The following is a 26,031-nucleotide window of genomic DNA, read 5'->3' on the forward strand; positions in this document are numbered from 1 at the left end:
ACTGAGAATATCTATGCTCAAAGACTGCCAATCCTATCAATTAAGCTTTGTCTTTCTGCTACATTGCAGGAAAGTCACAGAGAAGAGATATTTGCTGAGTGACTATTTCTGTTTAACAAAGATGGAGTTATAGATGAAAGATTTTTGCAACTATTTTAAAGACATTTTTATACAACTACATATACTTATCTATAATTATATCTATCCTAATGATTTTGCCATATATTTGCAGTTTGTAAACTGTCACCTTCTGCAGGCGGACATCCTCCTTTAAAATTTAATAAAATAGAAATATTTTAGAGTAACAACTTCATTTAAAGGAACAGTCTGAAATGTGCTGGGTATGGCTCCTGGGCTCACTTAATTTATAGGCAGCCTGTTTCAATTTTCTCTAGCTTGCACCCTCATGGTTTAACTAAACTAAATAAGCTTTAAAAACTGAAAAGAGTGAGGGGGGCTATTTACTGGTAAGAATGGAAAAAAGTAGAACTAGCCCCAATTGCCCTCATCCTAATTTCTTGCTTTAGGCCCCACAGGTAAAAGAGGTAGCTAGAGATGGAGGTGATGATTTTGTCTCTTTTGGACCTATGCTGATTTTGGGTCCTTATCTTAGGTTGCTTGGTTTGATTTTATTATGGAAATTCAGAGGTGTGAGTTGGATCTTAAATAATCTAAACAAGAAAGCTATGCACTGTGACCACTTCTCTTTTCTTCGATTATGCTTCTTCTTCCTCAGATGGTATCCATCAAAATAGGGCTAGGTCTTAACTAGACTCTTTCCCGATGCACATCAGAAATGGCAGGTGGGGTGGAGTGGCTTGATGTTTTGCCTTACCTGTGCATTTAATACTTGGCAATTTTATCTATCTATCATCTATCCATCTATCTATCTATCTATCTATCTATCTATCTATCTATCTATCTATCATCTATCTATTTTTTATCAGGGCTTGAACTCACAACCATGAGCTCAAGACCTGAGCTGAGATCAAGAGTCGGACTTAACTGACTGAGCAACCAGGCGCCCCAATTCTTGGCAATTTTAGAAATTAAGACATGCCTTTAGCTAGACTGCAATAACTGGTAAAAAATTATGTCCAATACATTAATCACATAAAATCTAAACATAATTATTGTTTTAAGCCCTAAATAAAAACTTAGTTTGTAATTTCTACTTTTTAAAGGAGAATAAATTATATTTGAATGTTATTAAAGTAACAATATATTGGAAAATGTCTAAAACTTTACTTTTTATCCCAATTTACATTAAACATTCACAATCAGAACTTTAAGAAATAACCTCTGCAAAATGAAAGACATATCTATGCAGGAGGAATTAATGGCTTTTTTTGGGAGGGGATGATCCTTCACAAAAATCAAGCAAATCCAATGGACTCCTCGGACACTGAATAAGGAGATGAAGTGATAGTACTATCCTATACTAGACAAAAAAATGAGATGAAAAATGTAAGTATCATTTGTTGCAAACTATTCTCAATATTTGGCTTTTCACAAAAAAGAAAAATGCAGCCCAGAGCCAACACATTTCATCATTTGAGTTTCATTATAAAAATGACAAAAACTTACTGGCTTGGAAATATTAAAGGCAACATGATGGGATGTAGGATCCTGTTAATAGCTGTCAAATCTAGAGAAATTTCAAGCAAGGGAAGAGGGGAGGTGCCAAATGGAAAGTTTCTGAGGCTCTTAAAAAATAAAGTATTTACAAAATAGTTTCCCAGTGGTTCTCTCTGGGGCAAAACCTATTCACCATTTGGAACATTTTCCACTCACCGTGTGAGGCCTGGAATTATTATACCTTAAAAAAAGCTTTGCTGGGGCGCCTGGGTGGCTCAGTTGGTTAAGCGACTGCCTTCGGCTCAGGTCATGATCCTGGAGTCCCGGGATCGAGTCCCGCATCCGGCTCCCTGCTCGGCAGGGAGTCTGCTTCTCCCTCTGACCCTCCTCCCTCTCATGCTCTCTGTCTCTCATTCTCTCTCTCTCAAATAAATAAATAAAATCTTTAAAAAAAAAAAGCTTTGCTGCACTACCAATGGCAGTTAGGGAACGACTGCTAAAGAAGATGGGACCCAAAATGACAATGCTTATAAATCTATGCTTTGTTTCAATAAAAGCATACAATAGAGCAACATTATTAAAGGATGAATATACATACTTGCCAAAGGCTGTCTGGCAGCAAGGGGTCCAGAAAAACCAGATGTGACTTCTAATTGCCTTCCCTCTGTAAGGGCCATACTGGAAACACTTCCTCTCTTGGACCAGGAAGCATGGACGTGTGCACAGAATATCTTGGAATCAAGGAGCTCCAAATGGAGTCTTAGCCATGGTTTCTCATAGCCTGTTGGTCAGGTAGGCATATTCTTCTTCTATAACCAGCCCTAAAAACAAAGCATCCCACACTCACTGCTTGGCTGCAGGGGTCTTGCCAAGATGAGTTGTAAATCACCAATTTCACTTTTATCAATAAACAAAGCTGACAAGATGGCATGAATGGCCCTGAAACTCCTCAGACTCGTGGTTACAAAGCAACACTATTAATCAACATCTTTCTTGCCTCGGTCAGCGATTGTACCTTGCAGGTATTTTAAGCAGAACAATTCAGGTCAATTCCAGCCTTGCTGGGGCTTGAACCCTTGCAAATAGCTATAAACTTACTTGCCCACAGGAACATTCCAGGAAATCATAGTAAAATGTTGATTTCTTGCTAGATAAATGGAATGTTATTATTTCACTAGATTTACCTTAGGATTTCCAATATCCTAATTGAATAAAACAACAACTGTTTTTAGAGTTGTGTTATGGAAGGGATATAATTTTTGTCTTTTAACATCAAAGGTAAGCTAAATCTTGAAGTTCTTTTAGAAAATAGCATCATTTTAATGCTGTGAAATGTATACATTGTTATTCTTTAGGAGGCTCATACTCTTTCAGATAGTACATAGCAGAATCTTGATAACTTAAGTGAAGGCGAATGTATTACTAGTTTGTTCATTTGGGTACTGTGCCCATTACAAATTCATTGCCTTTTAGCTCCATATCCACTCTTATTGCCCTGTTTATAATACTGGAACATTTCTTTCTCACCAGCTGGCACAATGCTAATCTTTGTTACTAAAAGTCTCTGGAGGGACATTGGAGGAGGAAGGGGCTTCTCTCCCTGGGTCTGGTGTGCTTTGCTGGCATGCAAGACATCCCGCGGAGATATCTGTATCTCCTTGATGAGTTCAGCAGGTAGTTTTGTGAGTTTCATGGACACTCAGCTGGCTTCCTGGAAGGAAGGTCAGAGGCACTCAGCTTTTGGGCAAGTTCTATGGCTACCATAGCTAGCTTCTACAGGGCAAGTTCCAAGGGCACTCCAGTTGGCTTCCTGGAGCCCTCCTAGTGATGGCCTTTTGGTGAGTTCTCTGTGGTGGCTTCCTAGTAGCTTCTGATAATGCCAACTGGTGTGCCAACTGGCTTCTCAGCAAGTTCAACAGCAATCCTAACATATAGCTTCCGGATAATTTTGTGGTTACTCTGGAAGATGGTTCTGTTTCTACCCCTGGCCTGCTGACTTTGAACAAGCTCTAGCCTAGGACATGCAGAACTATTCTCTGTTATCCAGTGGGCTGCAACCTTACCTTCTTCAATGAGGGCTGAGTCCCACCCTAAGGAGGAACTTCACTCCTTTATTTCCAAGTTTATTCCTTTCTTGGGTATCTTCCCTCAGCCCTAGAGTTCCCTTTATTTGCTCTTAATTTCTTATAAAAGGTTAATAATTCCTTATATTAAAACTTCCTTGTTCGAAAAATTACCATGTGGCTTCTGGCACATGTATGCACAACTGATACAGAAATAGAAAGACTGACACGACTGGTAGTAGCCTGGGACGTTTTATTGCTCTCATGAGGTCAAGGAGCCCAATTAAAAATGGCAATGAGCTACTTCAGCTGAACTTAACTCAAAGAACTACATCTTAGCCCCAAATCATATAATTAATAAGAAAAAAAATCTCTTTAAAATGTTCCAAAGTCTTCCAATTCTACCCCCTCTTCACAATGTAAACTTTCATATAGATTGATATGAGGTGGAAGCAGGACGTTAACTAATGAGTTAAGAGGAGTTGTTCACTCTGTCTCTCTCTGTATATGTTCTCGAATAGCCAAGGGTACATGTATATGTATATAAACTGGATCTTCTTTTGCTTCCAGCATCACTAGGTCAGGTGAGTACCAAAATTATGGAAATCTTTAATATCCTCTGGAGGAAAGGTGAAAGCTTTATAAGAAAATAAGAGAAACCAGATTATCATCAGGTAATCCAAACTGAAAAGAGAAGAGAGCTGGCTTTAACACTGCTTAGGAATAAAACAGTGAAGATGGAAAGCTTTTTCCTGAATAGCAATAGGAGATAGAATTTTTGTCAGATCAGTTCGACAGTTTTGATCCAATTGATGAGTCTCCCTTCAAAGACTTTGTACCACGATGAAATGTAGTTATGAGGAAGGAAGAAATGGATACAAATACTTGATCAATGTCTCAAATAGCCAGGATTGAAACAACAGCCTCAAACCGTGAGCCTGGCGGATACCTAAACGGCTTCTCTGGTGAGGAAGGCCTATATGACACCTCCATCATAGTGACTCTGCCTCCTGCAGGTAAAACATACATTCTTCACCCAAATTTTTTGTTGTCATTGCCACTTACACTACCGAACAGGACTTCTCAGGCTGCTGCTTCTGACCATCAAAAAGGAAGAGTTTTCAGGCCCAAACTATGCAGAAATAATTACTCCTAATTACTGGAACATTAAAGTGCAGTTCTGATGCACCGTTAGGGTTTTCCCAAGAGCCTAATTTTACTCATTTTTTCCCCCTCTGGAGAGAGAGCAATCAGGGAGTCCGCCATCAGCAAACCATTAAGAACAGAGTCCCCAAAGAAACACTGGAGGCAGACTGGAGCAGAGAAAAAAAATTCTTATCCTATACTCCTCACAAAATGAGGCATCTATTGTCAGGATATTTTGCCTAATTAGGAGAGTGAAACCATCCAAAATATAGTCTTCTGGCCCTACTCCCTTTGCCTTTTGTTTTTTTCTCCTTCTCAGGGATTGAGATGAAAGGCACTTTTCTTTTCTCTGAGGAACCCCCACAGGCCCGCATCTTGGATTTCACCGTTGCCCAGCTATCTGGCTATTGGTGGTCATGCTTATCTACACTGCCTTCATTATTTTCATGCTGTCTAGCTTTTTCATTTGTTTACTTATTTTTACATGTGTCTACATCTCGAAGAAAACAGTTTATCTGATGCTGCAGTTTCCGCTCTTGTCTTCCATTAGCAGAGTTTCCCAATGACCATGCTGCTGGACCCTGCTGTCTGGCAGAAAAAATCTAACCACCACTTATTTTTGATGGATGGGGGAATAGAAAGTCAGTTCCATGCTCAGATCTCCAATATTTCTTCTGCTGAGGAGTCAGAGTTGCCTACATTCACCAAGCAGGGATTAGGTAGGCTCTGTACTCAGTTCCATCTAAGTTTGTAGACACCACCCAGGAAGAGAATGGAAGAACCAGGCAGGAGACAGAAGATTAGCTCCCTGCTTAGATGCTGGGCTGGGGAATCGGGGCTGGAGGCTTTCTTCTGTGGGGCAGGAAGATGGAGTGAAAACCAAGTTCCCTAGTCACACTATCGCCAACAGTGTGATTTTCCCATTGGGTTTGATTGGATTTGGGCAGGAATTTCAAAAAACAAAGGTTTTCTGCTATCAGGTAATCCTTTTTCAGGTCCTTGGGCTAGGGGATAGTTTTTTCTTGTAGCCTTTTTTTGGGGGGCGGGTGTGTGTATGTGTGTGCAGACGTTGTGCCTGTTGGTTGTTTTGGGTTGGAGGCTTCTAGAGTGCTCTGTTAGGGATATATGGAGATAATAAGGAAGTTTAGAGGCTCATTTCCTCAAGTCCTGAGGTCCCTAAGCAGTTTGTCTTCTTTCCACCTTCAGAGTCTCCCTATGTTTGTTTGTTCTGTTGTATCTATGCGTTTTAGTTGTAAGAGAGAAGACCCAGAAGGAATGGCACTACTCTGTCTTTGCTGGAAACAGAAGTCTTCATTCACTTTAATTCTGCTGAAGTTGAGATCACTGTATATCCCAGTTTTCCAGGGACACTCTGATTTACTTTTATTTTCCTGGCACAGGTTGTGAGTGATTGCCTCTCCAAAGTATCCCATTTTGGAAACAAATTATACCATCACCCTAATATACTGCTCATCTCTTTCCTCATTTTCTCCAGGAAGTATAAACAGAATCTTTACTTCAAATATCACTTCAAATATATTCTTCATAAATGACTTTTAACAAAGTTTCAGTGTTATACTTACATCTCCCATACAGATGTTTCCAACTAGACATTTCACTGTCCTATGGTACTTTACCTTTTCTTCAAATGTGTATTCCTTTTGGACCTCCCTATTCTGTAAATGCTGTACTACTGTCTCAGTTATGGGAGTTTGGAATCATTTTTAACTCTTTCCTCACCTCCACCTCCAATTCCAATTAGCCTACAAGTACTATTGATTCATTTTTGGAAATAGCTTAAGCATCATTGCTCTGATTTCTTCTTCTTCTTCAATCACTTTTACACACTATTTTAGATTATGATATTAAAATGATCCTCTAATATTGTTAAATTTTCAGTGGGCCCAAACTCTTTACGGATAATTTATTTATTTTTTATTTTTATTTTTTGGCCCAATGGGAAATCCAAAATTTACTGAAAGAATTTATATGATAAAAAGATGAAAAGGAGCAGGTTGCCTTTTATAACCCTGCAGCGTCGGTTCTGAATTAACTCTAATATCTACTAAGATGCAGCAATTGGAGGACCTTCATGGCCTTAATCCTGAGACAAATAATAGTTATACTTGGTGATCCCACTCAAATTGTAGTTATACCTGGGAATCCCACTCAATTTTAACTTGGTACTCTCTACAATCTCAGGGGATCACAAAATATAAGAGCAAAAAGGTGTGCCTCTCCTTAGCTGTAAGGATATTTCTTAACCTCTGTTTGTTACCTGCCTTTCCAAGATTAATTCCTTCTGTTCTCTAATACAAACTTGTTCCAGCCAGACCCATTGCCTTCTTAGATTAACATAATAGTAAATTAATCAGAACATTTCAGTAGCAAAACCCAGAATTCCAATTTAAAATTTGCAGAGGGGAAAACAAGGAAATTTAATAGATCATATGATGAAAAAAATCAAGGGTAACTTTTCAGGCACAGGTGGATCCAGGTCTTCAAGTGATTAAAAAAATCTCTGTTTTGGCTCTGCTTTCTTCCTTGTGGGTTTTGTTTATACTCCCTCTTCAAGAAGAACACTGGTCACCAGGCATTTATATACTCCCAGCTTAGCAATTCCTACAGGAGAATTCCTTCTTTTCAATAGTTTTAGCAACAATCCCATGATTCCCATGTTATAGAATGAACTTGGTCATAGTTATTTCAAGAACTGGAGGTGAAGTGATCCCAAACCAGCCTGAATCATATGATCTGGAAGCAGCAGAGAATGGATCCCCCGCAAAAATGGAGGCTCTGCGATCAGATAAGGCAGAAAGTAAAACAACAGATTTTCACTACCAATAAAAGTTTGTAGGTTCCTATGGGCATGGACTTTGTCTTAAAGATTCCTCTTTTTCCAGCAGGTAAGTATTACCTGTGCTTCCCTCTTAAACTGTGCTTCCCTCTTAAAATGCCTCTCTATTCTTTTATATTTCAAATCTGCACTTGAATCTTGCCTTCCTTACATTGCATTTTTTTTTTTTAAGATTTTATTTATTTATTTGACAGAGAGAGACACAGCGAGAGAGGGAACACAAGCAGGGCGGGAGTGGGAGAGGGAGAAGCAGACCCCCCGCTGAGCAGGGAGCCCAATGCGGGGCTCGATCCCAGGACCCTGGGATCATGACCTGAGCCAAAGGCAGACGCTTAACGACTGAGCCACCCAGGTGCCCCTTACATTGCATTTTCTAATCACCACAGCTATTACCAAGCGCTTAAAACTTTTTTTCTGCTTTAACACTCTTGAAATTATATGCTGAATTTATTATTATTTATGTTTCACATATGTGTGTCATTTCTTAGCAATTACATTTAAAAAGAACTTAAAGGTAGAGAATGATCTTATTCTCAAATGATATTTTCCATGGTATTTAGTGTTTTGTTTTTCAATTTGGATGCAATCAAACACATATGAAAGTGAAGCCATGATTACATGGAGTCAATCCAATGAAGTTTATTTTATAGTGATTAAAGATAAAGAGTCATAGATACTAAATTATTATACAAATATTATAGTATCAAAACCATAAAGCAAAATCAATTTAAAATATAAGAAGTGGACAAATGCAAAATTGCTCCTGGAAGTTTTAACACTTCTGTTAAAGTTTCAAGTAAATTTGTACATTACAATAAAGTTGATTACTTGATAAATTCCTAATATTTGCTCTGCAGAGAATATGCTTTTTTTCCCATTGTCTGTATAATAGCTGTCATATTTTTGCCTCTGATGTATTTATCTAACATCTTTTTAAGGAACACTTATCTCTATTTGGATCACCATTCTCTAACTTCCATAGTTGTTATCTTTCCTGTCATACGTTTTTTAAAATTTTTATTTATTTATTTTGAGAGAGAGAGAGAGAACATGCGCATGTACAGGGGAGCTGGGGGGAGGGGCAGAGGGAGAGAGAGAATCTCAATCAGGTTCTACACCCAGCGTGGAGTGCAGGGCTCCATCTCACAGCCCTGAGATCACGACCTGAGCTGAAATCAAGAGTCTGACGCTTAACCTACTGAGCCACCCAGGTGCCCCTCATGCCATACATTTTTTGAATTGTGTTCTGAACACAAACCAGATATTCTTTTTCTATACCCTGAGCCCTATGTCTTCTGTCATTTATTATGTAAGTCTTTTTTTCTTATTCATCTCTCCAATAATTAAGAATGTGGATATTTATGTAAACACATGAACTGTATAGATTGTGTCCCTTCCACTGAATAGGGATAAGCCCACAATAAAGCAATGAGTACAATATGTTTGTATAATAGAAATTCATTTTTAAAGATTTATTTATTTTAGAGAGAGAGAGTGGTAGGGAGGAGTAGAGGGAGTAGGAGAGAGAGAATCCTCAAGCAGACTCCAGCTGAGTGCAGAGCCTGACTCGGGGCTTCATCTCACCACCCTGAGGCTAAGCCAAACTAAGAGTCAGATGCTTAACTGTGCCACCCAGGTGCCCCTAAAATGGAAATTCTTAAGCTATAGCTTTGGACATAAACACAAGAGTAGCACAGTGCAAAACAAATTAAGATTATGTATTTCTTTTTCCCCCTAAATCTTTGAATTGCTGCCTTGGTATATGAATTTGTTATTAAAAAACTTATACTGTGTTTAAATACACTAAACGTTTAATTATTTGAAAGTTCACAATTACACACAGAGTGTTGCTATAGTCTTTACAACCACAGTGCTTCATGTTGGCCAATCATGAATTTTGGAGTTGGCTAACCTATTCAAACAAGTATTTTCTACTGGTAGTTGACGATGAGAAAAGGGCACAGATAAAAGAAGCCATAAAAGGAGCCAAAAGGGTTCTCTAGGAGTCACTGTATTCCTCAAAGAGTGTGTGGTATGTTACACAGACCTCCTTGAGTACTGGATATATGCTCTTTTTTTTTTTTTTAAAGATTTTATTTATTTATTTGACAGAGAGAGACACAGCGAGAGAGGGAACACAACCAGGGGGAGTGTGAGAGGGAGAAGCAGGCTTCCTGTGGAGCAGGGAGCCCAATGCGGGGCTCGATCCCAGGACCCTGGGATCATGACCTGAGCTAAAGGCAGATGCTTAATGACTAAGCCACCCAGGTACCCCTGGATATATGCTCTTTAATGCAAATATTCAAGTTATTTTGTGAGAAATACAGTCATTTTAATGAGCAGAGTATTGAGATACACTTTCACAATCTCATTTGTCTTCAGAAACTTAAATCTTGATTCTATAAAAAAAAGTGCTAAATTGGGCTTATTTTTTATGAATAAGCTTACTTACCTTTTAATTAGCTGTGTCTCAATCCACGACATGTTTTTACATCCATAGGGAATTAACAAAATCTAGAATAGTGTTTTATTCTTCTAGTTCTCCAGTTCTAATTAAAATGTCCTCATTCTTGAAGGAAAGTTTTTTCCTTCATTTTTTCTTAGAGAATGCAGCATATAAACTTGAAGCCACAGCCTATTAATAAATTATTGTTTAGCTGCTATTCTCACACCCCATATGCATCAAATTGGGAGTAAATCAGAAACTTCGCTGAACTTGGATTTTTCTTTATTAGTTTTCTCTTGTTGGTCTGTTTTAAAACTGCAGGTTGACTCGGGTCTTTATTCCATTGCTCAAAAGCTGCATTTTGTTCTTTAAGTTTATGGAGCATCCTTGACCATGTAATTGTGAGCTGAGACAGCTCTATAGACTTTCTGTCTTGGTGCTGATGTGTTTTCCCCAGAGACCACTTCAAAAGTACTTTCTTAAGATCTCAAAGCCTCACCCAAAGCACCCCTGGGGCAACTTACTAAAATCAGTGTCTAGAGAATGGATAAGGAAAATATTCAAATTATATCATTGTCATGGCTTAAACTGTTGCATTAGATATCCAGTTACTATAGTTTCACCAAAAAAGAAATCAGCCAAAGGCTCTATATTTAGGCTTTTAAGTCTTAATAGGAAAGTCAGAATAAGATAATAGTGTGCAGACTTGGAATCTTGTCAAGCTTATTCATAAGTTTTCTTAAATGGCAAACCAACAGATTTATTTGGGGATTTGTAATGACAAATTTTCCCAGCATGTTTCTCATCCATTGGATTGTGCTTAAGTTTCAATTAGAAGGCCATTTTTGAACTTTTTAATTGAAGCACACTAAGCAATGCTAGAAAAAGTAAAACACACAAATTGGAAATACATTACCAAGGGTGTATTATAATGAAAAATATTTTATTTCTTTAGAAGCATTTATATTGGTCTCTTTTGTGGGACAGTTTTTTTTTTTACTGACAATATTGATTCAATGATTTATACGTGTTAAACATCTATTATAGCAAGAAACAATACTAATGCCATTATTAAGACTCTCAAAAAATAATAACCTTGAAATATCTATTTTCTAGCCTCCTCAAAATCTCCAGCTGCAATAAATGATGTTTAATAAAGGCAGGCTAATCTTACTAATTTTGAAGGTCAGCTATTTGCCAATGCCAGGGAAATTTAGTGAAATGCTTTTCATTAGTCCTTGAAAATTGAGAAAAATAAATACAACACATAGTAAGCTTAAACTATGTATATTAATTTAATCAAAAGGACTTTCATTTATTACTATGAAATTATTTTTCTTTTTTATTTTTGAAAAAACATGAAATTATTTATGAAATAATAGTAATAGTATAATAATTCTTTTCTTAATTTGGCATAATAAAAAGTAGGTAATCTTATGTTATTTTTCTGAATTATTTTTAACAGCTTTATTGAGGTATAATTGACATACAAAAGAGCAGCAGTTTTTATTCTGATGAGGTCATATTTATCTAATTTTTATTTTAAAAATTGTATTTTTGGTGTCATATCTATGAAATCTTTGTTGAACCCAAGCTCACGTAGATTTTCCTTGCATATTTTTCTAGAACTTTCATAGTTTTAGAAATTTTGTTTAGTTTTAGCTCTATTTTGAATTCATTTTGGGGTAAGGTGTGAGGTGTGGATCAAAGTTCATGTATTTGCACATGGATATCCAATTGTTCCAGCAACATCTGTTGAAAAAGATAATCTTTTCTCTGCTGAATTACCTGTGCACTCTTGTTGAAGACCAGTAGTCTATATGTGTGTGAGTGTATTTCTAGACCCTATATTCCCTTTCGTTGATCAATTCTTTTTCTGTTTTCACCCATACCACATTGTCTTGATTAGTATGGCTCTATAATATAACTTGAAGTCAAATAGTATTAGTTTTCCAACTTTGTTCTTTGCAAAGTTGTTTATACTACTCTTGTTCTTTGCATTTCAATTTGAGTTTTAGAATCAGCTAGTAATTTTTTTTAAAGCATTCTGAGATTTTGATTTGGAATTTGTTGATTCTTAACTTAATATGGGATAAACTGATATCTTGATAATTTTAAGTCTTCTGATTCATGATCCATGAACACAGTATATCTCTATTATTTTTAAGTCTTGCCTTTTTTCTCAACATTGATAGTATACAAAAATTTCACATATTTTGTCAGATTTATCCTTAAAATTTCATATTTTAGTGCTATTATAAGTGGTATTATATTGTTAATTATCATTTTCCAATTCCTATTATGTAGAAATACATTTATTTTTGCTTATTGATCTTATATCCTACACTTCACTAAACTCTTTTTATTAGTGAAATAATTTATTAATAACTAATGTTATTGATAGCATAGAAACACAAAGATACAAAGGGGTTGTTTATATCTGTAAATGTTAATTTAAAAATAAAGGATTTAAAGCAAATACAATTACATATTAACATTTATTTAATATCAATGATGGTTAATGGGTTTTATTTTTTTTTCAGTTTTTTAAATGTTTGACATGTTTTTATAAAAAGATTATGACATTAATTATAGGCTGTACTTTTCATCAAAATTAGCAATCCCTTTATCCAATTAGGGTATTATGACTTAAATTACATTGTCTTTTGTACATAACTTTATTTTTAACTTTTCTGTTTTGTTATCTTTTAATTTATAAATAACATGGAGTTGTAAAATGATGACTTGAAAGTTTTCTTCTTTTTTTTTTTGTTTCAAGTTTTATTTAAATTCTTATTTGTTCTGTTACTTTTTTGTAGATTCATCAGCTTTGTACATAGATGATCATGTTTTTAGTGATTAAAAACAGTTACAATCTACATGGCTTTTATTTCATTTTCTGACTGTATTGCACTGGTTAGAATTGCCAGTACAATGTTGAATAATGTCATTAGAACAAACATTCCAACTTCTTCTTAATCTTAAAGAGTCTGCAGTGGTTAAGTTTAAACCAATGATTTTGTTCTGGGTTTCTATCTTTCTCATCTCTTCTTTGTTTCTTTTTTCTTCTTTTTCTGCCTTTTTTTGTACTAAGTATTTTTTACAATTCCAATTTATCTCTATGTTTGACTTTTTACTTATAATTCTGCTTTGTTATTTCAGTACTTGTTTTATGTTTATAGTACAATCTATCTCTAAGTGATATAATACAACTTCACAGATAATGTAAGAACCTTATGATAGTATACTTCTATTTCTCCTTTCCTGGAATTTACAACATTTTCATCATGCATTCACTTTTACCTACTTAATTGAATATCCATCTTTGTAGTTTCATCAAAGATCTTTCTTTTGTCTTTGGGGATATTAATATTCTGAGAGTTCTGGTAGGAAGAATGGGGCATAAAAATAAAAGGTTTTCTTTATCATCTTATAATTCAAGCATAAATAGATATAATTCAAGGCATACTGCTATTAGGAGGTATTCACTAAAAAGTACTGCTAGAGTTCAGAGAGAGAGATCAGAAAAGTTTTCATAATCAAGATTGCATTTGCTGTGGGCCCAGGTGTGGATGGGACACCAATAAATGCTTTTAAAATAGAGAATTACATGAAGCGTGGATGGAGTGAGCATAGGCCTTAGAATCAAGCATGTTTATGATCCTAGTTACAGTAATTAATAACTATGTGATATTGGCCAAGTTTCTTAACCTCTTTGAGCTCATTTTACATATTTTTTTTAAATTGGGAAAATAATACCCATTTTTCAGAATTGCTGTGAAAAGTAATAATGATATATCTAAAGCATCTAGAATAGTATTGGTCACATCCGCACTCAATAGAGATTAGCATTGTGTGTATGATGTCAGTTATGCTCCAGCAAGCTTAATCTTGATGCAACATATGGGATTATTTAGTGGTAGAACAGACCACAAAATGACACAAAAACGAATAATAAATAGAAAATGGGTGAAGAATTAGAACACTCAGAGGCAGTTTTAGTTTACTGTTGAGTTCTTGCTGAGTTTCAGGAACTATGCATGTAGCAGTCTGGGTCCCGTCAGGAGATTGAAAGCAGACAGTAGGATAAGCAGGAAAAACTTAATAAAAACAATGAGTAAATATGAGAAAAGAGTAATTATGACATACGAGTAAACTCTATATGGTATACTGGAGCTGAAATAGAGTACTCAAGGAAGTACAGGTTTGGAAGGGGTTCAGACCTTGTTGGAGAAGGTGTGATTTAGTCCACCAATTCACAGAGAAGTTGGCTGGTTTGGCCAGGCTGGGGTTGCTAGGCAGGCAATAGGCAACACCACAGAATGCCGGTGGGGGAGCAGCTGGTCAGTGATTGGTGGCGTAAGTGTGCTAATGGGGACAAAGTGGTCTTCAAAGCATATGGACCATGCGGGGCTGTCTGGTGCCAGTTGGCACAAGAGGCCCTGAGATTATGTCCGTTGCATGAGAGCTCTGCTTTCCATGTGTTTTCTCAAGGCTGAGGCTATGAGGTCACAGAGGGACTATGTTTTAATCTATGGTTGGGGGAGTTTTCCATCGGATATCCTCATATCCACAACATAGAACCTCAGCCCCTACTGAAAAAGGTAGGAGAGGCTCTTCCTCTTGCAATGTCCCTTAAGCACCTCTACATGAGCTTAACATCCTGTCCATTTAAACGAGAAATACTTAGAAGGGCTCCACTGCTTATCATAGAACATATATTGAAGAGTACATTCTGAGCAGAAAGGCAAAAAATTGATACTTGACACACTGCCACATGGTGATTCAATGTTGAAGAAAACAGACTTTTTGGCTGAGGACAGTCCTGAGCAGATTTCGGGTAAACAGCTATCCATATGAGTTGCTACAGTTTTTACTACTATGATGAAAAGGCAAAGCAAATGAAAATAATATCAATATAAATAAAAATTTCTTAGGGGGACATTTTTTTAATTCTAGAAAGTCATGATAATCTTTGAAGCTAAGATGTTTTTTTAAAAGATCGCTTTTTTTTCTGTTTTAGATAACTTTCTAAATTATGGTAAAAAAAAAAAAGACATTTCTTGCTCTGGGAGAAAAAAACTGGTTTTTCTTACACTAAATTTCCAACTTGCCTAAAGGGCATAATGCTGATTAGATTTTAACCAGGATATGCCTATTTTCTTTCTGGGTGAATCTTGTACTTCTCTGCATGCCCACATCATAAATCTAGAACTACTTTTTAATCTTTGGGTCATATCCTATTTTAAGATGTAAAACTCAGAATGGTACTTTAAAACTGTTCAGAGATTTGCTTGTTTAGGTGTATCTTTCGGGGGTATGAAAATTAGGCTTTAAAACATTTCTGAGAAAGTTGTTCCAGGCTTATTAAATAAGTCACTTAAAGACAGTCTGGTTTACAACCAGACTTCAAGTCTGAGCAAAGGCCTTCCTATTTTTAGGGTCCTTCACTCCATTTCAGTGACAGGAATGGAAGGTGAGGGAGACCCCGTAAGAGGATCAGAAGCTTGCTCCATGCAGAGGTGAGTCCCAGAAGGCTGAACTGACTTGAGCAATTTTGTATAAATACAAGGACATGTCTGGGAGCCGGCTAGAGAGCTATTTATTTCCATTTCAGGAACGGATCTTATATCTTGAAGCATGAGTTCTTTTTTCTGGTATATGTTAGGAATGATTTACAAGTGTTAGGCATGATATAATGTTGCTAATAATGCTGAGCATCTTCTTAGGCTATGGTTCATATTTCTATGTTCTCTGAATATTGTTCCAGTGAAGAGATGTAAGTAGTTTTTTTATCTTGCCAAAAATATTATGGCTTTTTAATAAAGCTGAAGGCTTATGCCCCTGCAAACTCCACAGCTCAAACTGGATTAAGTCTTGATGATGTCATATATTTGCAATTAAAAATAAATTGGAACCATGATATATGGAACAGAGAGATTCAGATCTTTCTAATTCAAGAAAAAGTGAACATGAACAGAAGGCTTTTTATGACTCATTTATGCTTGAATCCCAGTGCCAGGAGAATCCAACAGTGTAGGAATAGCACCCTGGTATATACTCAACTCACCTCATTCCTGATTTTGAAACTTGGCATTTTCATTCTTGAGCACATGTTTGCAAATCCTCATTTTCTCATAAAGTTAAACTATGGCTTTGTGAGAAAAACTTCTCTTCCTAGATTCTTACTCAAACGTTGTTAGCCCTGATTCTATGCCTTTTGACCAACTGTTTTTCTGCCCATAGTCCACTTCATTTTAATGGTCAAACTGTAGTTGCCTGCTTTTCTCCTGGACAGCCACCCCCCCAAGCGCCTCTGCAGATAGACCCATAGCCTTCATGCTCCCACACATCAGGGGAACCTCTATTTTGGTCCTAGATTCAAGGGAATGAGTGGCAATAAATGGAATTTTTCTCACTGGTCCATTATCAAGGCATAAGCTGCCCTTTCCCATTATTTCAAACCTCAGGAGGAAAAAAAAACCTTTCCTTTTCAAAAGAGAAAAGGAATAGGTAGAGAATAGAAAGTGCAGATAAAAGAGAATTGCTAACCTCAGGCTTCTGAGATTTGACCTCCTCTTCAGCTGTTGCTTCAATAGCTGGTTACATTGTTAGGGCCATCTCTCCTTGAAGATGAATCTGCTATTCAAGGCCGTGTTGCTCGGTATCTAGCAAAACACCAAGGACAGGACAGGCATTGAACGAATTCAGAAATACACTTGTGCTAGCGTTCATTAAAATATATATATTTGCTTCTAAAGTTTTGCTTTTGATTCCAGAGTAAAAAGAGTTGTCTAATATCTCCCCAAGATATATGATAGGGATGATGGCTCAGTCCCCAAGAACCAGGTGAATCATTTTTGGTTGATGCACTGCCATAAAGCTCAAGATAGATATCAGATACATCTTCACATCATATTTTTGGGGGAAAGCCTTGGTGTTTGCTAAAGAGCCTTCTTTGCAGTTTCTGGAGGCAAAAAACATTGGAGTCCTCTTAGAAGTTGAAGGGTATCCATGTAGATTGACAACTGTTAGTCTCCTTGGTACATATTTGAATGTAATTCTATATGGGAAACAATCCATTTTCTTTTCAACATACTCTTTTATTTGACTTATATTCAGACAATTTCTGCCTGTCCATCAAAAGCTAAATACAGATTTGTAAATAGTGCATGCTTAGCATTTTCCTGTCAGATATAGCAGAACAGCAAAATGCCTTTTCTTTTTAAAGACAATACACATTTATTAAACAAAAAAATTGATACAGGGGTATAGTAAAAAATAAGTCAGACGATAGCCATTCACAATTAGCAACCTGAGTTTCAGTGGGATGTGACATGTCAGCAGAATCTCCAGAGGCGCCATCAGTCAGTGTTGACATGAAGTCAATGATTTTTTCCCCACACCCTTAAGTATAGTTAGGTATCTCTCAAAAATGACTTTCCCTATGTGTTTAGGAATATACTTCTGTTTCTTCCCTCTTAAAATTGTATGTTAAGATTTTATTTCTCTCCTCTAACACTGGTCTATCTCTAGCCTTCCTATTCTAGCAAAGCTTCCTAAAAGTAGACTCTGTGCTATCTTCATTTTATCCCTGTCATTTTATTTTTTAAAATTTCCTGTAAATATTGCAGTGTTATATATGATACGTATACAAGAACATATGAGCCTATATACAGTTATAAACCCATCACCTATGCAAGAAGAAGAACGTTACCAATATCATTCCATTTACTAAAGGGTTTCTTCCCCCCCACCCCACATGCATACTTTGACTCTCATTGTAAGATGACCATTATTCTGAATTCTGTGTTTGACATTCTTTGGCTTTTTTATTATGTACATACATTCATACATATATATATTATATACATACATAAATATGATGTGCTTAGTTTTCTTAGCTTTATAAAAAGATTCTACTCTGCACAATCGTCTGAGACATGCTTCTGTGCCTGAGATTCATCCATCATGTTGCATATGGCCATATTTATTCCACTTTGCTGCTGAATGTAACATGTTTTTTATCTATTCTTCTGCCAATGGACATTTGAGTTGTTTCATTTTTTCCTCCAGGATTAACACCACTACTATACATTCTACTTACAGAAATTTTGTCTATGATATAAACCTAGGAATGAATTGCTGGGTTTTCATTCACTCATTAGCTTACTACTATTGCCCCCGCCCCCACCCAAAACTGTTCCCACTGAAGTTGCTAGTGAGTTTTTCTTTTTAATTTTTTTTTTTTTTGAGATAGAGGCAGAGGGAGAGAGAGAGAATCCTTTTTGTTTTTAGAGGGGTGAGGAGCAGAGGGAGAGAGAGAGAGAATCTTAAGCAGTGTGGAGCTTGATGCGGGGCTCCATCTCACGACCCTGAGATCATGCCCTGAGCTGAAATCAAGAGTTGGATGCTCAACCGACTGAGCCACCCAGACACCCCGCTGCTAGTGAGTTTCTAATTATAATATGTAATGAACATCTTTCTGCATTTCTTATTATCGATATTATTCACCCTCACTCTCCTTCTTGATATTCTCTCTCCTTTCTGGTCTTTGGTGCAATTTATTCTTGATTTTTCTCTGGCCTCTTGCCTGTTTTGTCTCAGATATCTTAAAAGACCTCTCCATTGAGAGGGCTGTTCTGCTGTTTACTGGTTGGCATCTATTCTGATTATTTATTGCTGTATAACAAACTACTTCAAAAATAGAATGGATATATATATATATATATATATATATATACATATGTACATATATATATATACACAAATATATTTAATATATTTTCATTATATAATATACATGTATATTGGTGTGTGTGTGTGTGTGTGTGTGTGTGTGTGTGTGTTGTCAGTCAAAAATTCAGGCAGTGTTTGGCTGGGCAATTTTTTTGCAGCACACTGACTGGGGTCACTTGGTGGGTAGCTGGTTGGGTCTGGTAGGCCCCCAATTTTCTCACTCAAATATTTGACACCTTGGTGGGAATGGTGGAAGGCTGACTCAGCTGGGCCCTTCTCCTTCAGGGCCTCTTCATGTCATCCCTCCAGCAAAGGAATGGACTTCTTGAATGGCAGTCAGGGTGTAAAGAGACTAGGGTATAACCTGCCCATTGGTGATGGTTAATTTTATGTGACAACTTGGCTGGGCTAAGGGATACTGACATATCTGGTAAAACATTATTTCTGGGTATTATCTGTGAGGGTGTTTCTGGAAGAGATGAGCATTTGAATCTGGAGACTGAGTGAGGAAGACTGCCCCTCACAATGCAGGTGAGCATCATCCAATCTGCTGAGGGCCTGGATAGAAAACAAAAAGGCAGAAGAAGGGTAAATTTGCTCCCTGGGACATCCATCTTCTGTCCTCAGACACTGGTGCTCCCTGTTCTCAGGCCTTCATACTCAGACTGGGACTCAAACCAATTGGCTCGTCTGGTTCTCAGGCCTTTGGGTTTGGACTGGAGCTACACCACTGGATTTCCTGGGTCTCATCTTGCAGGTGGCAGAGAGTGGGACTTCTCAGTCTCCATAATAGTGTAAGCTAATCCCTCCTAATAAATCTCTTTAAATTTATATATCTTATTGGTTCTGTTTCTCTAATAAGCCATCTTCTTAAAGATAAGTACTCTATTTGTCAAAACTATCTAATGGGTAAAATATGTTTTCTCATTATTGTTTTAATTTGTATATTCTTGATTATTAATTGTGGGCTTCCTTTAATGTGCCTACTTACCATTTGCTTTTCTTTTTCAGAGATTTGGCAGTTTTAATCCTTTATTTTTTGATTCAGTATTTTTTAAAAAATAATTTTTCAGGTATCTTTCTGTAATATGGACATTAATTCATTGCCTATTTTGTGTTTTACAAATATTTTTCTTCCTTCTCCCAATAACTTTCATTTGCTTTGTAGTATATTTTGGTATACAGAATATCAAAAAAATTAGTGTAATCAAATTTGTTCATTTTCCTCCTTTATAGCTTTTGAGTTTGCTGCCTTGCTTAGAAAGAATTATCTAAAGATTTGTGGCAATATAGTTTGCTAATAGCAGTACAAAATAAACACACCTTCCATAATGTTCTTTAAAGTAAATAAAATAATCATAAACATGTCACCATATTGAATTCAGTTTAGAATAGCTCTATTATAATGATATATGGGCATTAACTTGAAGGATTGATTAGCACAACAAGAAGCACAAGCCTTTATATGAACCGAGCTTTTTTTTTTTTTTTAAAGATTTTATTTATTTATTTGAGACAGAGAATGAGAGAGAGAGAGCACATGAGAGGGGGGAGGGTCAGAGGGAGAAGCAGACTCCCCGCCGAGCAGGGAGCCCGACGCGGGACTCGATCCGGGGACTCCAGGATCATGACCTGAGCCGAAGGCAGTCGCTTAACCAACTGAGCCACCCAGGCGCTCTGAACCGAGCTTTGAAAGAGAGGCTATTATCTCCTGGGACTTTATTTAAACCAGACTCCTGGCAGCCATGTGTCTTTTCCCTGTGTTTAGATGATGTGTCGCCAGGAGGAAAAGTCCTTACGCATCCTTCTCAGCTTATTTACTGTAGGCAGACACTCCAGCGCTGTGGGAACAGTGATATATGTGCAGAGAGGTCCATTCAAAGGTCTGGGTTCCCTTCCTCCTCTGTCCTAACTGTATGCTGACTTCGGATATTGTCAATTTCACCTTTGGTGAAGTCTATCCCTTCCCCAACCTGCCTGTTTCAGATCAGCAGCTGCAGCCTTCTATTTGTGCCACTGCTGCGCTTATAACCTTGGGCCAGAATCCGTCTTCCTGTCTGTAGGCTGTAGCCCGCGTCAGCGGTGGTCACTGCTGGTAGCCCAAGGCTTTGGCTCCCTTCAAGTTCACTCTCATCTAAGCCCCTTATCTGAGGGAGCACAAAAAGTGAATGAGATCTCAGCTAGCTTAGGGTTCCTGACGAATGCAATCACCTACAGTTACCTCTCCTTCTGTTACAAAACTAGGCTAGTTCTCAGAAGTCTGAAATGGAGACTAATTAACTGGGAAGTGACGCTGAGGCGATTTTCTTTTCCAAGACTCTCTTTGTGGCCATGACTAAGTGAATGTATTCACTGACCGTCCCTTGTCTGGGGCACAAGGTGTTTTTGTTTTTGTTTTTTTTAAATTTCTCTTTTAAGGAGTCCTGGTATGGCCAGCTATAGAGAGTCCTCAAGGTATGTTGGCTGGAGTCAAGTTAACCTGGGACCCAGTCTCAGCTCTGCCACTTATGAAGTCAAGTCATTTAGCCTTTTTTAATGCCTGGGAAATACTAACATAAATCTCATCTTACAGGACTGTCATGAGAATTACTGATAATATATGAAAATCATCCAGAACAGTACTTGACCCACTGTCAAGTGCTCATTCAAACGGCAAGTTTAATGTCCTGTATTTCTTATGAGTATCTTAATCCATGTAAAGAGACCTGGCTAGACTTTGTAGTAATTTTTCTCAAGGGCTCTCCCCAATAAAAAGAAACCTCCAATGTATATCAGCACCATCTCAGGACTCCCAGAGAGTAAATATGTAGAAAAAGTTTCAAAAAGTGTTTTAGGGCTACATTAATTTTCACATTCTGCATCCCATATTCTTCTCATTGGTCTGTGTCACTAAAAATATATATGCTTTAAATTAAAGAAGATAAATAAATGTTAACTTATTCCACTATAGAAATTGTACATTTGCCTGAACTATTTTCTGATATCAGAAAAATGAGTTTCCAGGATTTTTGTGGACTATCTTGTGATTTTAATTCTCTTTTTATGGTTGAGATTTTAGGAGAGGAAGAAATAATCACTTGAAGTTTGTAAGTCTAGGGCCCCCCCCCATCTTTTGGGCTTGAAATTCCCAATCAAACTTTAATACATAATCCCTTTCGCACACTAGTATTAGACCAAACGTGAAGAGGGAAATTATAAATAGATAATTTATTAAAAATTATATAATATAGCTCATTTCTTTGTAAGATGCTTACATCCCTTTGTCCAAGATCAGTGTCCAAATGTCGCATCCCAAAAAGTTCAAAAAGTCAAATAAACAATATTCTTCCCATCACTTCTCTGAGCCTTCAACAGAAGCACGCTTAGACCCTATCTCTATTCTTCTGAGGAACACCTCTAGAATGTTACATCAAAGATACTCTGCTGTTTCCTGTTATCCCTAAACTTTGGCCGCTACAAGGCTGATCATTTTATTTTAATTGCTTGATCCTTAAGTGTAATTAGTACTACCAGCTGTGTCCTCTCCCTGGGCTTTCCTGACACAGTGAAGCCCATATGAACACTAATTAGAGATACTGGGATTGATCACATTATCTCTTCTACACAGTTTCTGCCATCGACATGATCAGTTGTTGCATATAAATGTCCCATTACACACGAGTAGAGAGAGAGGACTGATGAATATGGCTTGCTCTGCTCTCTGTTGTTACAGGATACAAATTCCTGGGTGGAATAATCTGACAAGTCAGAACATGCTCAGTGAAGAACAGGATCCGGACTGATCCATCTCATTTTATATTTCTTAGCATTTATGTAGCGTCAATGCCATTATCTCCCAATGTTGCATGGATGTCCTATATCCTTACTAATTTTTAAATTGCTTAGGATCACACTACAATTTTTTTCTTTTGGGTTCCCAATCTCCAAGGTGACTTAATGTTTAAACTGGAAGGTTTTCAAATGTATCAATAAGGAAATTTATAAATTCTTTTTATAATTCTAAATTGTTTTTGATTATTGTTTTGCCATTCTCATTTCCAAGTTTATCTTTTATAATTCCTTACTTCTATTTCCAAAGGTGTATTTTGTTCTGATTTTAACTTTTAAGTTAGTAATTGTTGGAGGAGGTAATAGAGAGGATGTGACCACTGGCTGAACTGTGAGCTGGATGTGGGCAATCGGAGGCTCCTCACCCCCTTCCCTGCCCTTGGAATGTATGTTCTGCCCACTGTTCCCATAGTGGGAGTCATTTTCAAGGATGCAGCCTTGAGAGAGCAATGCGTTGTTGAGACCATCCGGACTAGATGTGACTGAAGCCCATTAAGCCCTCTATATAAACTTTTTTTTTAAGACTTATTTTTTTATTTGAGAGCGAGAAAGATTGAGAGAGAGAGAGTGAGCTTGTGAGTGGGGGGAGGGGCAGAGGGAGAGCATCTCAAGCAGACTCCTTGTTGAGCACAGGCTGGATCCCAGAGATCATGACCAAGATCTGACGGAGCCACCCACGTGCCCCAAGGCCTCTATGTAAACTTTTAAGTTTCTGGTGGTGCAGAGACTTTTCCATCTTGTGGCTGCCTAAGACAAGCCTCATAAGAAGTTCCCTTGCTTTTTAAACCTGCTACCTGCCAAACTGGAGTGACCTGCCTCTTTCTTCTGTCTCTCCTTGCCCTCCATGTATAGGGGTCAACTGGCAAACCAACAGTGATTAACTGATCTATTTTTTCCTGTCTAATGAGTAATATGTTAAGGCAGGCTTCTCCTCTGAGTGCATATATTAATGGGTTTTCAGTTCTAGCCCTTTCTCATTGTTGTCAGAAGACATAGTCCTTATTTTTGTTCATTTGGAATTGCCCAGATTTTCCTTGTGGCTTAACATATCATAATTTTTATAAATGTCTCATGTGTGATTGATAAAAAGCATATTCTTTTCCTGCAGGTTGCATATGTAGATATTTTCTATTAGCTATATAAACCTTATTAATTATATTTCTCTATTTATCAAATGTTAACATTTCCACTATAGTTATGCCTCTCTTTTGTATAGCACATTTCACTTTATAACTTTAAAAAGTGTTCTTTTTCTATATGTTTCAGCATGTACTTTTTACGAATAAGAAATTTTCTCACATAATTGCAGTACAAGTACCAAAATCAAGAATTATAACAGTGACACAACACTATTATCTAATCTGAAGTCCATGTTCGAATTTCATCAATTGCCTCAGTAATGTCCTTTATAACCACCTTTTTCCTGGCTCAGTATGCTGTCCCGGTCATGTCGTGCATTTAGTTGTCATGTCTCATTATTCTCCTTGGTCTGAAACAGTTTCTCAGCCTTTCTATGTTGTCCTCCACCTTAACATTTTTGAAGAAGACAGACCGTGTGTGTGTGTGTGTGTTTGCGTGTTTATGTTTCCTCATGATTAAATGCAGGCTATACATTTTCAGCATGGATATCAGAAATGATATTGCATCCTCAATGCATCATATTCAGAAGCCACATGATATTGCCCTAAGAATGGTGATGTCAGCTTTGTTTACTGGGGTAAGATGGTAATTGCCAGATTTCTCCATTGTAACTTGACTCTGTTTCCCTTTGTAGTTAATAAATAATTTGTGGAGAGAGTCTTTGAGACTATGCAAATACTCTGTTTCTCATCAAACTTTTTCTCACTAATATTTCTAAACATTGATAATTTTTCCCCTCCAATATTTCTTCTATATTTATTACTTGGCTTGCTCAGTTCTTTGAATAAAATATATAGAAGGGATGTTAAAGAGGGTAGCATGGGGAAAAAAGACAGGACTGAATTCTTTTTGGTTTTAAAGGTTTCCTTGCTAATCACAACTAGGTAAAAAGATAAAAGTGTATGCAAACTTTTCAAAGTTTTGAGAGTTATCACACTGGGACTATAGTTTCTTAATCTTTACACTGGGACTATAGTTTCTTAATCTTTCCACTGTAGAAACTTGGCGCTGCCCCATTTGACTTTTAATCTCTCCATTTATTACCAAAAGTAAAGCTAAGTGCTGTGACAAATCACCCCCATATTTCAGTCATCTCAATTAGGTGGCTTTGTATTTCTAAGAACCTGCAACAGGGTGACATCCATATTACCAGGATTTACCCCACATGAGAATGGTCACCAATTTTAATTTATCATAACTGTTTCCAATGTTTCCAGGTCTTGCATTTAGACCCACTATTGGGAAATTTAGAAAATTCTTAATTTGAGATCTAAGCTTCCCGCCTGCAAAGGCTGTTTATTCTATTCACTGTGATGTGTCTTCTGTATACTGAGTGACTTCCTTCTGCACTAGTCCAGATATAATTGTGTAGCTCCTTCACATGTGTATTCACCAAGTTCTCATCACTTGGTGTACAGACGGTAAATTATAATAATAGAATCTACATCCTCTATTGGCTGGAAGGTCCCATTTCAAACTAAAGCAATAGAGTGTTTTTTGTTTGTTTGTTTTTCAATAGAAGAACAGTATAAAGAAATTTAGGAAATAAAAGGTTAATCAAAAAGAACTGACAGTAAATTATTACAGAAATAACTATAGTGCCATCATATTCCTAAAGTGACCGTGAAAACGAAATACACATAAATGTCAAAATTGGGATTGATTTTACCATTAAAATATAATTTATTTATCAGAGGCTGATCTTTATTATCCAATAATATTCAAAATGTCCTTTACTCAGCAGGACATCCGCAGATCTGTCGTTTGATTTAGAGCACTTACTTTACATGGAAGCAAAATGCTTGTGTGTGTGTGTGTGTGTGTGTGTGTGTGTGTGTGTGTAAGTGCCTGGGTGCAGCATGTGTAATAGTGGGTACATAGAGTGATATTGCATTTACAAGATTCTTTTAGATGTTGATTCAGGCAGTAAGAACAGATATAATCTTGAAAATGGCCTCTCTTACAATGGGTCTATAAACATAATTTAATTATGAATCTTAGAACTTACTCTGTTCCTGCTATCATAATTAGGGTTTGGCAATTGAAAGAAGGGAAATGAATTTGTGGTATAAAAAGTGGCACAAAACAATATATTGGTTGTTATTATGGTTCATGAAGTGGTAAAAGGGGGAAAATTTGTTTTTATAGTTAAACTTTATACCATAGCTATGTAGTGCTAGGATTTAAAGGCTTCATGCCTGTAGTTTTCACTGGATACCAGTAGATGGCAGATT

This window comes from Leptonychotes weddellii, chromosome 14 (assembly GCF_054177405.1).
Source record: "Leptonychotes weddellii isolate Sample4059 chromosome 14, ASM5417740v2, whole genome shotgun sequence".
NCBI lineage: Eukaryota > Metazoa > Chordata > Mammalia > Carnivora > Phocidae > Leptonychotes > Leptonychotes weddellii.